We start from the raw sequence: 12,666 nt of genomic DNA, 5'->3' as shown, positions 1-12,666 counted from the left end.
GAAAACCTCTCAATTCGATGATTTTAGTTATTTTGTAGTTGTTTTAAGAGTTTGTTTAGAAAACTCCTCTTGTTGACTGTAGCGAATTCGCGGATTAGCTTTCCTTAGCTGTTTCAAATGAAGTTCTCTTGAACGTTCGAGTAGTTAAAAGATAACTACTGTGAGATATTGTAATACTGCACGAGTATCTGAGGAGATTTAAGCATTCTTTTGTTGTGATGATAATAAATTTGGTTCATTTTTCATCGGACTTGTGCATTCATTTCGTAACAAACCCGTACGCATGCAACAATACTCTCTCTTTAATTTTAGAGCTGGAACTAAAATTTCTTGTTCAGTTACAAAGTCCTGTAATTACCATGTTAAGAATTCCACTAAATTTTTTATCAAAATTTTTTCGTTCTGAACCACCTATCTGTCATTTCTCCACTATTGGCACTGAAATTTTCTGGATATGGAGACATACTTCAGATTTACAGATCCGTTAGTTTATTGAGGCATCGGCATTCCAATGGAATATTTCACTTTTTGTTTATGGTACCCGAAAACCTAAAATTCAAAGCTATAATAATAAAGCTTAGAGCAGTAATTTATAAACTACACACTACTGCAGACGTATCATGAGATTAGTAATGAAACACATGTTGTTTTGCTAAAATTCGTCTTGCTTCTATTGAAGCACTGAGGAAATTAAGCCTAAATTATAATTGTATTGTTATTTATTTTATTTGTGTCTATTTCCCGCAAATGCTTAAAGCTTATCCGAGTCCCAATGAAACTATTTTTCACATACACTTAAGGTGTACTTTTCCATTATGAACCTACCACACATTTTGACAGGTTTTTTAAACATAAATAATTTTTAGTTATAAGAATAGTTTATAGATGCCAAAAAGACACACACACCACATGGCAGGTGATGGATCAATAATCATCAGCTGCCATGAAAATAGAAAAGTACTTTTAAGGCTTATTGGAACAACAAATCAATTATTCTGAATTAAAACAGCCTAAATGGCCTAAGAATGCCATTTACGAAATCTATTTGTAGAAATTTTTGCTAAATTTCTCATCAACACACTTAATACTTTGTTATGTAAGTTAACTTTACCAAAAGTCTGTAATCATGGCCAAGCCTAATGTCAAAATAAAAAAGTTTACCATGCAGTAGAATTCAATTATTGATATTTAAGAGAAAAATTGTTTTAGATATCCTTGCGTGATCAAGTCATTTCTCAAGGTGCTGTGGGTTGACAGTCATGAGGTGACAAATGCAAAAAGCAATTAAAAAAATGATTTGCAAGGTTCGTGTAAGGGATATATCAGTGGTTCTCAAGCTTTTTTGCCCCATGCACCCCTTTTACCATTGCTAGATAATCATTATCACCTAATTTTGAAAACTCAAAAAATACATATACATTTATTTAAATTTAGATTTTTTTAAATGTGTTTTAAAAATTAAAGAAGAAAATGTACAGAAGAAGTGGTGATAAATGCCAAAACTTGAATAAAACAAAATACTTAAGAGGTAAATAAAAAGCTAACTGCATTATTCCCTTGAAGCTGTGAAATTTCCTCTTCGGTGGGAATTCCCCCTCCCCTAGTTGAGAACCCCTAGGTTATAGGATTAGTACAGTACTGGTAAGTCTTTAATCTGGATGTCCATAATCCAGACCTCAAAGCTACAAACTTTCTGAGGATGCGTGAATGCATTTATGCATGCGCATAATACGTTTACGCACGCTTAATGCATAACGGACGGTATAAGCTAAACTAAAATGATCTAATTATCTATTTCAGTTAATGTTGCAGATTGCGTTGTTCCTTAATCTTCTAATTGAATCCGACTTATTATTTTTTGCAGACTGTTAGAGCAATTTTATAAAAGTAAGCTTGAACTTTCGATTATGTCAAAAAGAATTTCCGATTCTGGAGCTGCAAAGCGAAAGCATATTTCGATGTCCATCAAACAAAAAGTGGAATTGCTGCACAAAATGGATAAAGGCCTATCCGTCTCAAAATTATGCGAGAAGTATAACATTGGAAAATCCACTTACATTGAAAGAAATGTTTAATAAAGTAAACAAATAAATATTAAGCTTTTTTTTTTGTAAATTTTGATACCCTTTAGATCATAATTGTTCTTTATTTCATAAATTATGATTTCATATTTTTAATTGTAAAATTTCCGCATGCCATCTTACCAGATTTAAATTGATGATCTATAATGCGGAAAAACCCCTAATCTGGAATCACCGAAGTCCTGATGAGTCCGGATTAAAGACTGTACAGTATTAGTATTAGCAGGCGCAGCTTACAGTCCACCTACCCGGCCATATGCTGGGTTCTATGATATTCAGTAGGCATAAAACCAGTGATAAACTTTGATAACATTGTTTTGGTTTGAGACATATGCTAAGCAATAGATGGCTAATGAGGCAAATTATTGATCACGCAGATTTATGCTGATAAATGATCGTGTTTCTTTAACAGCCAGATGTACTTTAATTACTGCCTAAGTGAAATTAAGAATCAGGATATTCCACATACCTTATTATGAAGGATTAAAAAAGTCTACTGCACATGGCATGAAGCATTAAGCTCATGCTACTTCTGGAATTTTTCTCCCTTTTCGCATAGTATTAAAAAAAAAAAAAAAAAAAAAAAAAAAAAAAAAAAAAAAAAAAAAGCTGGTGGTCACGAGACGTGAATATTGGAGATCATTTTGGATACTAAAATACTGGACATCTAGATTTTATACTTTGTACCACACACATTTTTGCCACTTAGATGGTTAACATATTTTTCTTTTTGTTACAGATATCTATGTGCAATAATGGAAAAATATCACAATGAATTATTTTTTATAGAAATACTCCCGAAGACAATTCAAGGTAGTGCAGGAAACTGGTAAATTACCTAAAAGTGTTCTTTTTCTGAGTCTCATAACTAAAATTATAACAAAAATGTGTCTATTATAGATATACAGGGTGTACAGTAAATGTTGCAACAAACTTTTAGGGAAGGTAGGGCACATCATAAAGATTAAGAATTGCATAGGAACCTATACTCGGAAATGTCAGGGGTAAGTGGTAGCAGAGGTAGAAGATGGAAAAGAAGCAAAAGTGATTAATTTGAAACATTTATTGGATATGAAAGCTTGAATGTTACAACAGATGCTCACAGTTTGCACCATCAAATGCCAAACATGTCTGACATCGACGGATCATTTGAATGCTGTGAATTATTTGATCTTTCTGCAGCAGGTTCTTCCTGATTTGCTTGACGAAGTTCCACCAAATATGAGGTACAACATGTGATTCCAACATGATGGGGGGCCCCTGCTCATTTTGGACTAGAAGTTCGTAGCCATTTGAACAGATCATTCCCGCATCGATGGATTGGGTGTGGTGAACCAGTTCCCTGCCCCCCCCCCCCACTTACCGGATTTATCAAGGAATGATTTCTTTTTGTGGGAAGCCATCAAAAGTGCCATATATCACGATCCTGTTGTGTCTGAAATGGATCTCGTGGCAAGACTCGCTTGCACAGCTGCTACAATCAAAGAAACTCCCGGTATGTTTGACGATGTCAGGCAATAAATGGGCCGTCGGTGTCAAGCACGTTTGGTGTCCGATGGTGCGAACTTCGAGCATCTGTTGTAGCATTCAAGCTTCCATTTGTATTCATGTCCAATAAATGTTTCATATTAATCACTCTTGCTTCTTTTCCTATCTTCTACCTCTGCTACCGCTTACCTCTGAAATTCCTGGATATAAGTTCCTATGCAGTTCTTAGTCCTTATGATGTGCCCTACCTCTCCTAGAAGTTTATCGGAACATTTATGGTACACCAGTGAATAATAAAGTGTATTTAAGGAACTGTTATTCTAACTTATATATATGTTTGCTGAAAATCTAGAGTTAAACTAACTGTGAATAGTGCAGTTAATAGGCTAAGGGTTTAAATAACTGCAGCTCTTAAATTGCTCCTGATGAAGTTTAAATGTACTTCTATCAATAGAAGATTTAACTCGTATAAGTCTTAAACTATGATGTACTGAATTTTAGCCCCTTGTATGTTGAAATTATATTCAGCAAAAGATGACAATTTCAAGAGTATTTTCCTGAATACTGCTATTTTTCTGAACATTCCTAACATTCCAATGAAAACCATAAAAAAAGAATTTTAATACATATTCTAAGAAAATGAGCAGACTCCTATTTTGTTGAGTATGTTTTTTCCAAAGAGAAATATCAACGCAAACACCAAAAGGAAGATCATGATATATAACAATAATAAGTAATTCCCTAAGATATGATTTTTATAACATACATCGCATGTATATAATTTAATATCATGCATAAATATGCCCAGTTAAAATTACAAATAAACTACATAATTTAAAAAATAAAATTAAACTGATTGTTAAGTAACAGAGATTAACTATTTTTAAAATAAATAACTGTGAAGAAGTCATTAAAAAAATAAAGCATTCTAAACACATTTACGCATTTCGCCGAACCTTACGAGAAAGGTTGGGGACAGAAATGTCCAACAACACAAAGTGTTGTGAAATGCTGTGCTAAATATAAAAATAGCACTTAGCTTTCCTACAAACTGGGCAGGATGGGTTTCCTTTGCCACTGGATCTTAGTTTCCAGGACTCAACTTCTTTGCATAAATCAACTGCATAAAATTAAATCTATTATCTTCTTGAATGAGTTTCATAAAATTATTAACTTCATAAGTACATATAAAACTACAGAGCTGCAGTTTGGAAAGTATTTATATGTATTTGAGCAGATTTATCTATACCTCTTAAATTTTGGACACATTTAACTTCCTCAAATGACTAACAATGCAAATGATTACTTAGGATACTGCAGCCCTGCTACTTTTCACAAAGCCATATACAAAACAATTAAAAATTCTATAAGCAATACAAGTACAACAAAACAATTTCAATACCTGCTCATAAAATTCACAGCAAAAAAGCTATATTTTAAGGAATATAACTGAAGTCTATATATTTCTTTGATTCTAAGACACCTTTCCAAATAAACAATGCTAAAAACAAGGTGCAACTTTTCATTAAAAGTGCACATTGATTTCAACAACTTTTATGCATTTTCCCTGTTCCAAATACTTACGAGACATGCAAAATATTGAATAAGAGCTACATGTTATTTCACTTATCAAATTGTTTAAAATCAGCTTTGCTTTTTATTGGATACTGAATTTAAGGAGTTCACATTTCAATCTATGGCGTCTTTGAATCGAAGAAACATGGGAAAGTTCTTTTTTTTAATAATGAGATGTAGCATATAAATAACACAGCAGTATAATTAGACTTTAGATTTTATGCATAAAAATTTATGAAATCTAATAATATGCATTTTTACTGTTAAAAAAGAAAGATGAATAAGGTGACAAATATTCTGGTGTACCAATATATAACCACGTTTAATTCATTCTAACTAAATATTTATTATTTCAAAAGAATAAATAGTAAAGTTAAATGTTTGTTAATTACTAAATATTTGTTATATATTAATAAAAAATTCCGTTTTGTTTTTTATAATGAATTTCAATACATTACAGTTTAACAGAAAAGAAAACTGAAAAAATAGAAAAATATGGAAGAAGTGCAACAGTATGTAGATTATTACTTTAATTTTCTTCCACTAATGAAAAAATCAGAATTATACAGAAATGCTACTATAATACAGAATCTTTCCATTAGTGGAGAAAACTAATACAAGTATAAAACTTGGGGGGGGGGGAAGCAGGGTTTCATTCTTTGAAAGGAAATCAAAGAAGTAATAAAACAAAAGATTTCCAAAGCCTTTTCAGGGTGTAAAAATAGCTTCTTAGAAATAAAAAGGATATTATTAATTTAAAAATTTTCATTATATACACTGTATGCATAAAAGCCCTATCTAGGCTATATTTCCACAACTGTTAGTGAGACACATATATTTCTAATTACAAGAATTCCTTAAAGAAGGAAAATATGTTACGGAATTTTTAAATTAAGAAATCAATTTTGCAAAAATTAGAATATCTAACTTCTTAAAGAGTCCTTATAATTCATTTAGTAAAGGTACTCATTCTAAAAAGTACAACACGAAATGTTCCTATTCCCAACAAGAAAAACAAACCTAAGTTTCGGATCATTTTCAGGAGTCATACACAAATTCAAAATGGAATTTTTGCATTTGCTCATAACAACAAATGAAACACCACTTCAGAAAAAGGTTCCTGATATTGATAAATTAAGTGATGAATACTTCTGTGTAGATAGATTATCATGAAAAATTTAGATCAAAATACTTTTCCTCAAAAAGAAAATCTTATTCACAGATCCTTGTAGAATTCATGTTCTATAAAATAATGGTAGTCTTCAGTAATGGCACACAGCCAACAAGCAACATTATTTGCATGAATTAAAAATAATGTTCTAGTTAAAGAATAATTTTTTATTACTATTAGATTATGATTCTAAAGTAATGAAACTGCACGAGAATATTATTATTATATTTTCAACATTTGAAAATGTATAAACTACTTGTGCAAAAATTCATTTGGCACACCATATATAACAAAATAATGAAATAACAAATTTTAGATGCCAGTAATCACAGAAGAATGAATTTAAAGAATTAAAGCTCTCAAAACTTGAAATTAAATATCTTAGCCCATTTTTTTTGAATGGGAGTCAAATATTTTGTTTTATTGTTTTTAAATACTACATAAAGACTCTTAATAACTGCATCTATGAAAACTGTGGGAATATGCACCGTGTTTCAAAAAGAATATAAGTATTACAAAGTGTTTTGTTCAAACTATTGATCACTGGGTCTCGGCTCGGCTATTGGCGAAACGAATACAGAGTCTAGTTTATAGTAATAGCCACTGGATGACAGTTGTCTTCTGTTTTGCGTGGTAACCGTCGCATGTTTAAAATGGCTACCTCGCAACAGAAATCATTTTGTGTTCTCGACTTTGCGAAGTGCAATTCTATGATTACAGTGCAGAGACATTTCAAACTGAGGTACCAAAGTGTTCTTCTAAATGGGTGGAACATTTGCAGATGGTATCGACAGTTTGTAAATACAGGATTTGTATGTAAAGGAAAGAGTCTTGGCTGCCCTCGTGTTCCCGATGAGAATGTTGCACGAATTCAAACTGCTTTCCAATGCAGTCCTTCAAAATCAACTCGTCGTGCCAATCGGGAGTTGCAATTGCCTACAACAACCACCACTCTCACAGAACCTGAAAGAGGTGAAGAACCGGATCCGTACTGTCATAACATCAGTGATGACGGACATGCTTGCCAGACTATGGGAGGAATTTGAGTAATGATTTGATATTGTTCTTGTCACTGATGGAGGACATATTGAAGATCTGTAATCTGAACTTGAGAAGACCGTACATATGTGTGTAAAGTTTCATATTCGTATGCCATATAGTTTAATAAATATATGCATTCGAAATACGTATATTCTTTTTGAAACACGTTGTATACAGAGTTCACAATTTCCATAAAATAGATTTTTTTAAAAATTTTAAAATATGAATATTTGCATCATTTAAAATATTTTTGGTAACTGGAAGCATTATATCTACAACCAATGGTTATGAAAATGGACCTTTACGGACACAGTGTATAAAACCTTATTACTAGAGAATAAAAGGAAAAAAAAAAAAAAAAAAAAAACCTAACCCATTTTAATAACTAGCATCCAACTTCTAATTAGAATGATGAAGTTTGTTATATATATGCATAAAAATGCAACACACTAAGTGAGAATATAGAGAAAAATAATTTTTAATTTAAGTAGTTTACATGCTTTTTCTAGAATAACAGTTCAGAGTCATTCCAATTATTTTATTTTTGGAAATATCAGAGATTTAATTTTATAAAATACTCTACTGTTTTTCCTCTACCCCCTTTAAAAAAAGGAGGAAAGGAATGTAGAAAGAAAATTTATTTTTTCATGATATGTAAAGTAGGGAACAGAAAAATTAGCATTTCAGTTTAACAACGACATTAATTCCAAAGCTCTGCTAATTGACAGTTCAAAGTATACCTATATATAACCTAGTCATATTTCTTCTATAAGCAAGTCATGGCTGGATAGGAAATCTTGACTCGGTAGCAATTAAGGATGTCTCGATATTACATAAATAAACAGTACAATCATATCAGTGATTTTGATAGAAGATATATAGATTTTGATAAGACGATATCGGCAATTAGGCTAAAATGTTAATCGTTTGTTTTGTAATGCTTAATTTATATATCCTGGGGAAAAAAAGTTGTTGCTATATTTCTTCGAGTTATTATTATTAATTTTAAAGGAGAGCCTCACGATTTAAGCCTCTGATAGATATTTGAAATTCAAATTCCAAGATGTCACAAAGATATATTTTAGGTATGTTCGTAATGAATAAAGATTAACTTAGCTCAAGAAATCATAGCCAGTAAAATTTAATTTTCTTATGAATAAATGCTAAATTATTCACAGCAACCAAAATTAGACTTTGAAAATTAATCTTTAGAATTTAGACTGTAACTTAATTAACATTGTCACACACTGACACATCGCAGATAAATGCCATGTCGAATGCTTTCATATTAAGTTAAATTATAAAACACTACTCCATATTCATCAAATTTACTTAATTAAAAATTTAATACACTTAATGTATTGTACAAAAATATTCTGTTAAATTGTTTTCACGAGTAACTAAAAAGTACTGACAAAAGATTTCTACAGGCATTAAACAGCCTTTTGCAATCTTCATTACAATTTCAGGACAGCCTGCTTAATGCATGGACTCTGTGGAATAGCACACATTTCTTATACACTGACTAGCAATAAGTATTTGGACACCTGTGATAGATAAGAAAAACTAACTTTATTCACAATCAATAGTTGGTAGAGCCTCTGTGAGAGGTAATTACAGCATGGACCCTCCGGGGTATACTTTCCACAAGTCTTTGTATGAAAGCTAGTGGTATTTTCTTCCACTCGGCTTGGAGAAGACATAGAAGTTCCTTCACCGATTTTGCACGGCTAGTTCACCCCTGAATTCGGCGATGCAACTCGTCCCAGAGGTTCTCCATAGGGTTCAGGTCTGGACTCTGGGCAGGCTAGTCCATTCGATGAACTCCATTCACACCATACAAAGCCTTGGTTAACGTCGAAACATGACAACTGGCATTGTCGTCCTGAAAGTAACAGGGGTCTAACCCATAAAACTGCCACAATGTAGGAAGCACGTTGTCATCCAAAATAGTGCAGTAGGCATCGGAGTTGAGCTTACTGTGAATAGGAACCAAGGGTCCCAGCCCATACCATGAGAAACACCCCCAGACCATAATTCCACCTCCGCCAAACTTGACTGTTGACACAATGCATTCTGGCAGGAGACGTTCTCCAGGTAGACGCCAGACCCAGACCCTGCCATCCGAACGGTAAAGGGTGAACCTTGATTCGTCACTCCAAATAACCCGTTTTCACTAATCTACGGTCCAATTTCGATGTGCTTTGCACCACATTAACCGAGCAGCGCGATTGGACTTTGTGATCAAAGGCTTATGGGCAGCAGCACAACCATGAAAACCAAGCAGATGTGCTTCCTTACAGATGGTATTCATTGCAACAATACTCCCGGATGCCTGTTGAAACTCCTCACGGATGAGGGCCTTCGGTTGGGTGCGGTTCTTCCGAATTTCTCTGGACAGCACTCGTCGGTCTCTATCTCCCAGTTTCGTTGGTCTGCCGACTCGGGGCACATTCCGACAATCACCGCTCACCTTCCACTTCTTAATCACATAGGCCACTGTCGATTTTGGGTACTTCAGATCGCTAGATATGTCCCTTAAGGATCGGCCACATTTGTGATACCCGATAATTATACCTTTCTTGAAATCAGAAAGCTCCGAACTGCGAGGCATCTTGCATGCGACTAAAGCCGATGTTGTTTCCTACACAACATATATCGGCGGAGACCATGTCGTACCTTAGGACCACAGATATCGTCATTTGCATAGGTGTCCAAATACTTATTGGTAGTCAGTGTACTACGAATCCCAATCTGGACAGATGTTGCCTATGACAGCTTTTATATTACTCAGTACCTGTCACATGTCTCATTGAGAGCATTTATATGATCAGTTTTTCATCAATGTTATCACAGCATTCCCAGGGCATTTTTCAAGAAGACAATGCTATCCTAGAGAGGCTTTCTAATATTGTCACCCACCTAGAGTATATTTGGTATTTGATAGGACATGTCTATCTCCATTTCAGAATGTCGATAAATTAACCAACCAGCTGCCCCCTCTCTAACACATTCTCTGGCTTAGAATATTATTCACAAATTGTTAACTGCGGGGGGCTAAAAAGTTTCAGACATTTTAAGTTACATCCAAAGGGACTTTTTTAATGTCTTGAGTGTTATCTTTGTTTATTAAATATCATGTCCCTTGCACTTAAACATAAAATTCAGTTCAACAGCAATGTCGCAAAATAATTTTAAAATGAGCATAGCTTTAGAATTTCCGATACACAGTTCCGTGTGCTGTAGATAAAAGGTTTTCTCACCCCCCTGTAGAGTGTTGCCATTGCTCGCTTTTAAATCGTTAAGTTTGTTAATCAAAGTTCATTAAAGTTTTATAAATATGAAATTGATAATAAAACAAATTCCAAATTTGTGCTTTCAGATGCCTATATTCGCAGTAGGATTACGTCATTTTAAATTGGCTTGCTCTAGGTACTGTTGTTTTATTACAATGCGAGAAACATACATTCATTTATGCAGATTCTTCATTATTTAATTTCTTCAAATATAATACAGGGTGATAGTATTTGGTGGCAATGATTCGAAAAGTGATACGCCATTTATAGAGTTCCGATGCAAAATCGCAAAACAAAAACAATAGCCTTTAGGGACAAAGCCCCTTTGGACTAAAAAGGCACAGTTCTATATCTCTCGTCCTACCCGGTCGATTTACAAAATTCAACTCGTGTTTTTCATGTATTGAAAGCACAATTTAGGATATGTGTTAGATTTATATATAGCATTGTTGTAATACAGATATTTTAACACAAAATCGGACTTTCTGAAATGACATACTAATTTTTTCCATACTTCGACTCTACGGCCTAAAGTATGCCAAGTTTTGTAAAAATTCTACGATTAGTTTTTAAAAAATTTAAATTTTAGCTCCTCCATGTTAATTGAATTTGGTACATATTTATTAATATCTCTTTTTCTGTTAAACTGATTCAATTCTTCCTTTACCATTTCGAAAATTAGGTTTATTCCAAATAAAAGTCAAAAATTTTTTATGATTTATTTTTAAAAATTGTATTTTAAAATAATTTTTATAAATTTTTTCGGAAAACATTTTGAACTATAACCTATAAAATTTTTGCCATCTTTTTAAAGTACACGTATTTCTAAGCATACCTGCAAAAAATTAGAGGTTTTTTATTCAGAACTTCCTAAGATATACGTGAATTTACATTTTGAAATTTGGCGTATTTATTATAAGCAATAACAACAAAAATGTGGTTTACACATTTTGTTAAAATTATTTAAACAGTGACTTGTCTGCTCACGGACAACGAAAAAAAAAAAGGAAAGAAAAATAGGTTGCTGTAAATTAAGAAGTTCGCCAAGTAAATTATTCTTGGCGCAAACGGTAAAAATTCACCAAAATAAATTAAATTTTTAAATTTCTCACCAAAAAATTACAAAATTTAATATCTAGGCATAATTTGAGTGGTAGAATTGAAATATAGGAAAACACTGGCATGTCATTTCAGAAGAAGTCTGATTTTGTGTCAAAATACCTACATTAGAACAATGCTATATATAAATTTAATACGTATCCTAAATTGCGTTTTTGAGACATGAAAAACGCAATTTGAATTTTGTCAATCGGCCAAGTAGAATGGAAAATATAAAACTGACCCCCACTTTTTTTTTTTTTTGGGCGCAGTGTACAAAAATATGTCTCATCATTAAAGGTAAACAGTTTGCTGCCCAAAAATTAAAAAAATAGCCTGTTTCTTTACCATTACACATGTTACCAGATTAAAATAATTAAAAAGTTTTTTTTCTTTTTGCTTCTGTGCAATGATTAACTGTTAAAATATTTTTGCAGACAGACCAGATATCTTAAATGAAACAATATGGGGGAATGGAATTGAAGAACGATGGAAAACAAGGGGGGAAAGAAAGAAATAATAATATACAGTCATAGCATTATTTAATTAAAAATAATTACATATGTACACAATGCAAGTATGAAGAAAGCATAAGTATTTAACTTGAAAAGGTGGGTCATAATAGACTTTCAAACTTTCTGAAAAGGTTGGATTTTAGTAGAATGCAAAAATAATTTAAATTAAGCACTTTTGTATCCTAGCACAACATAATAATGAGAATTTTTCCCCTTCGTATCATTCAATCCCCCCCCTAATTAGAGATACTTTGGGATGCTAAATAATTATGTTGCTTATTCATATCAGGGAGAAAAGAAGAGACGATAAAATTTCCCGAAAAATGCTCTTATTTAAATATCATGTATTTACAGAAATCATTATAATGCACCGTGGTCATTCAACAGGTCATTTCATTAAG

Source organism: Stegodyphus dumicola, chromosome 5, assembly GCF_044657685.1.
Source record: "Stegodyphus dumicola isolate Sdum_Otavi_A_Nest chromosome 5, ASM4465768v1".
Classification (NCBI taxonomy): Eukaryota; Metazoa; Arthropoda; class Arachnida; order Araneae; family Eresidae; genus Stegodyphus; species Stegodyphus dumicola.
The sequence above is the reverse complement of the archived record's forward strand: the minus strand, read 5'-3'. Positions refer to the sequence as shown.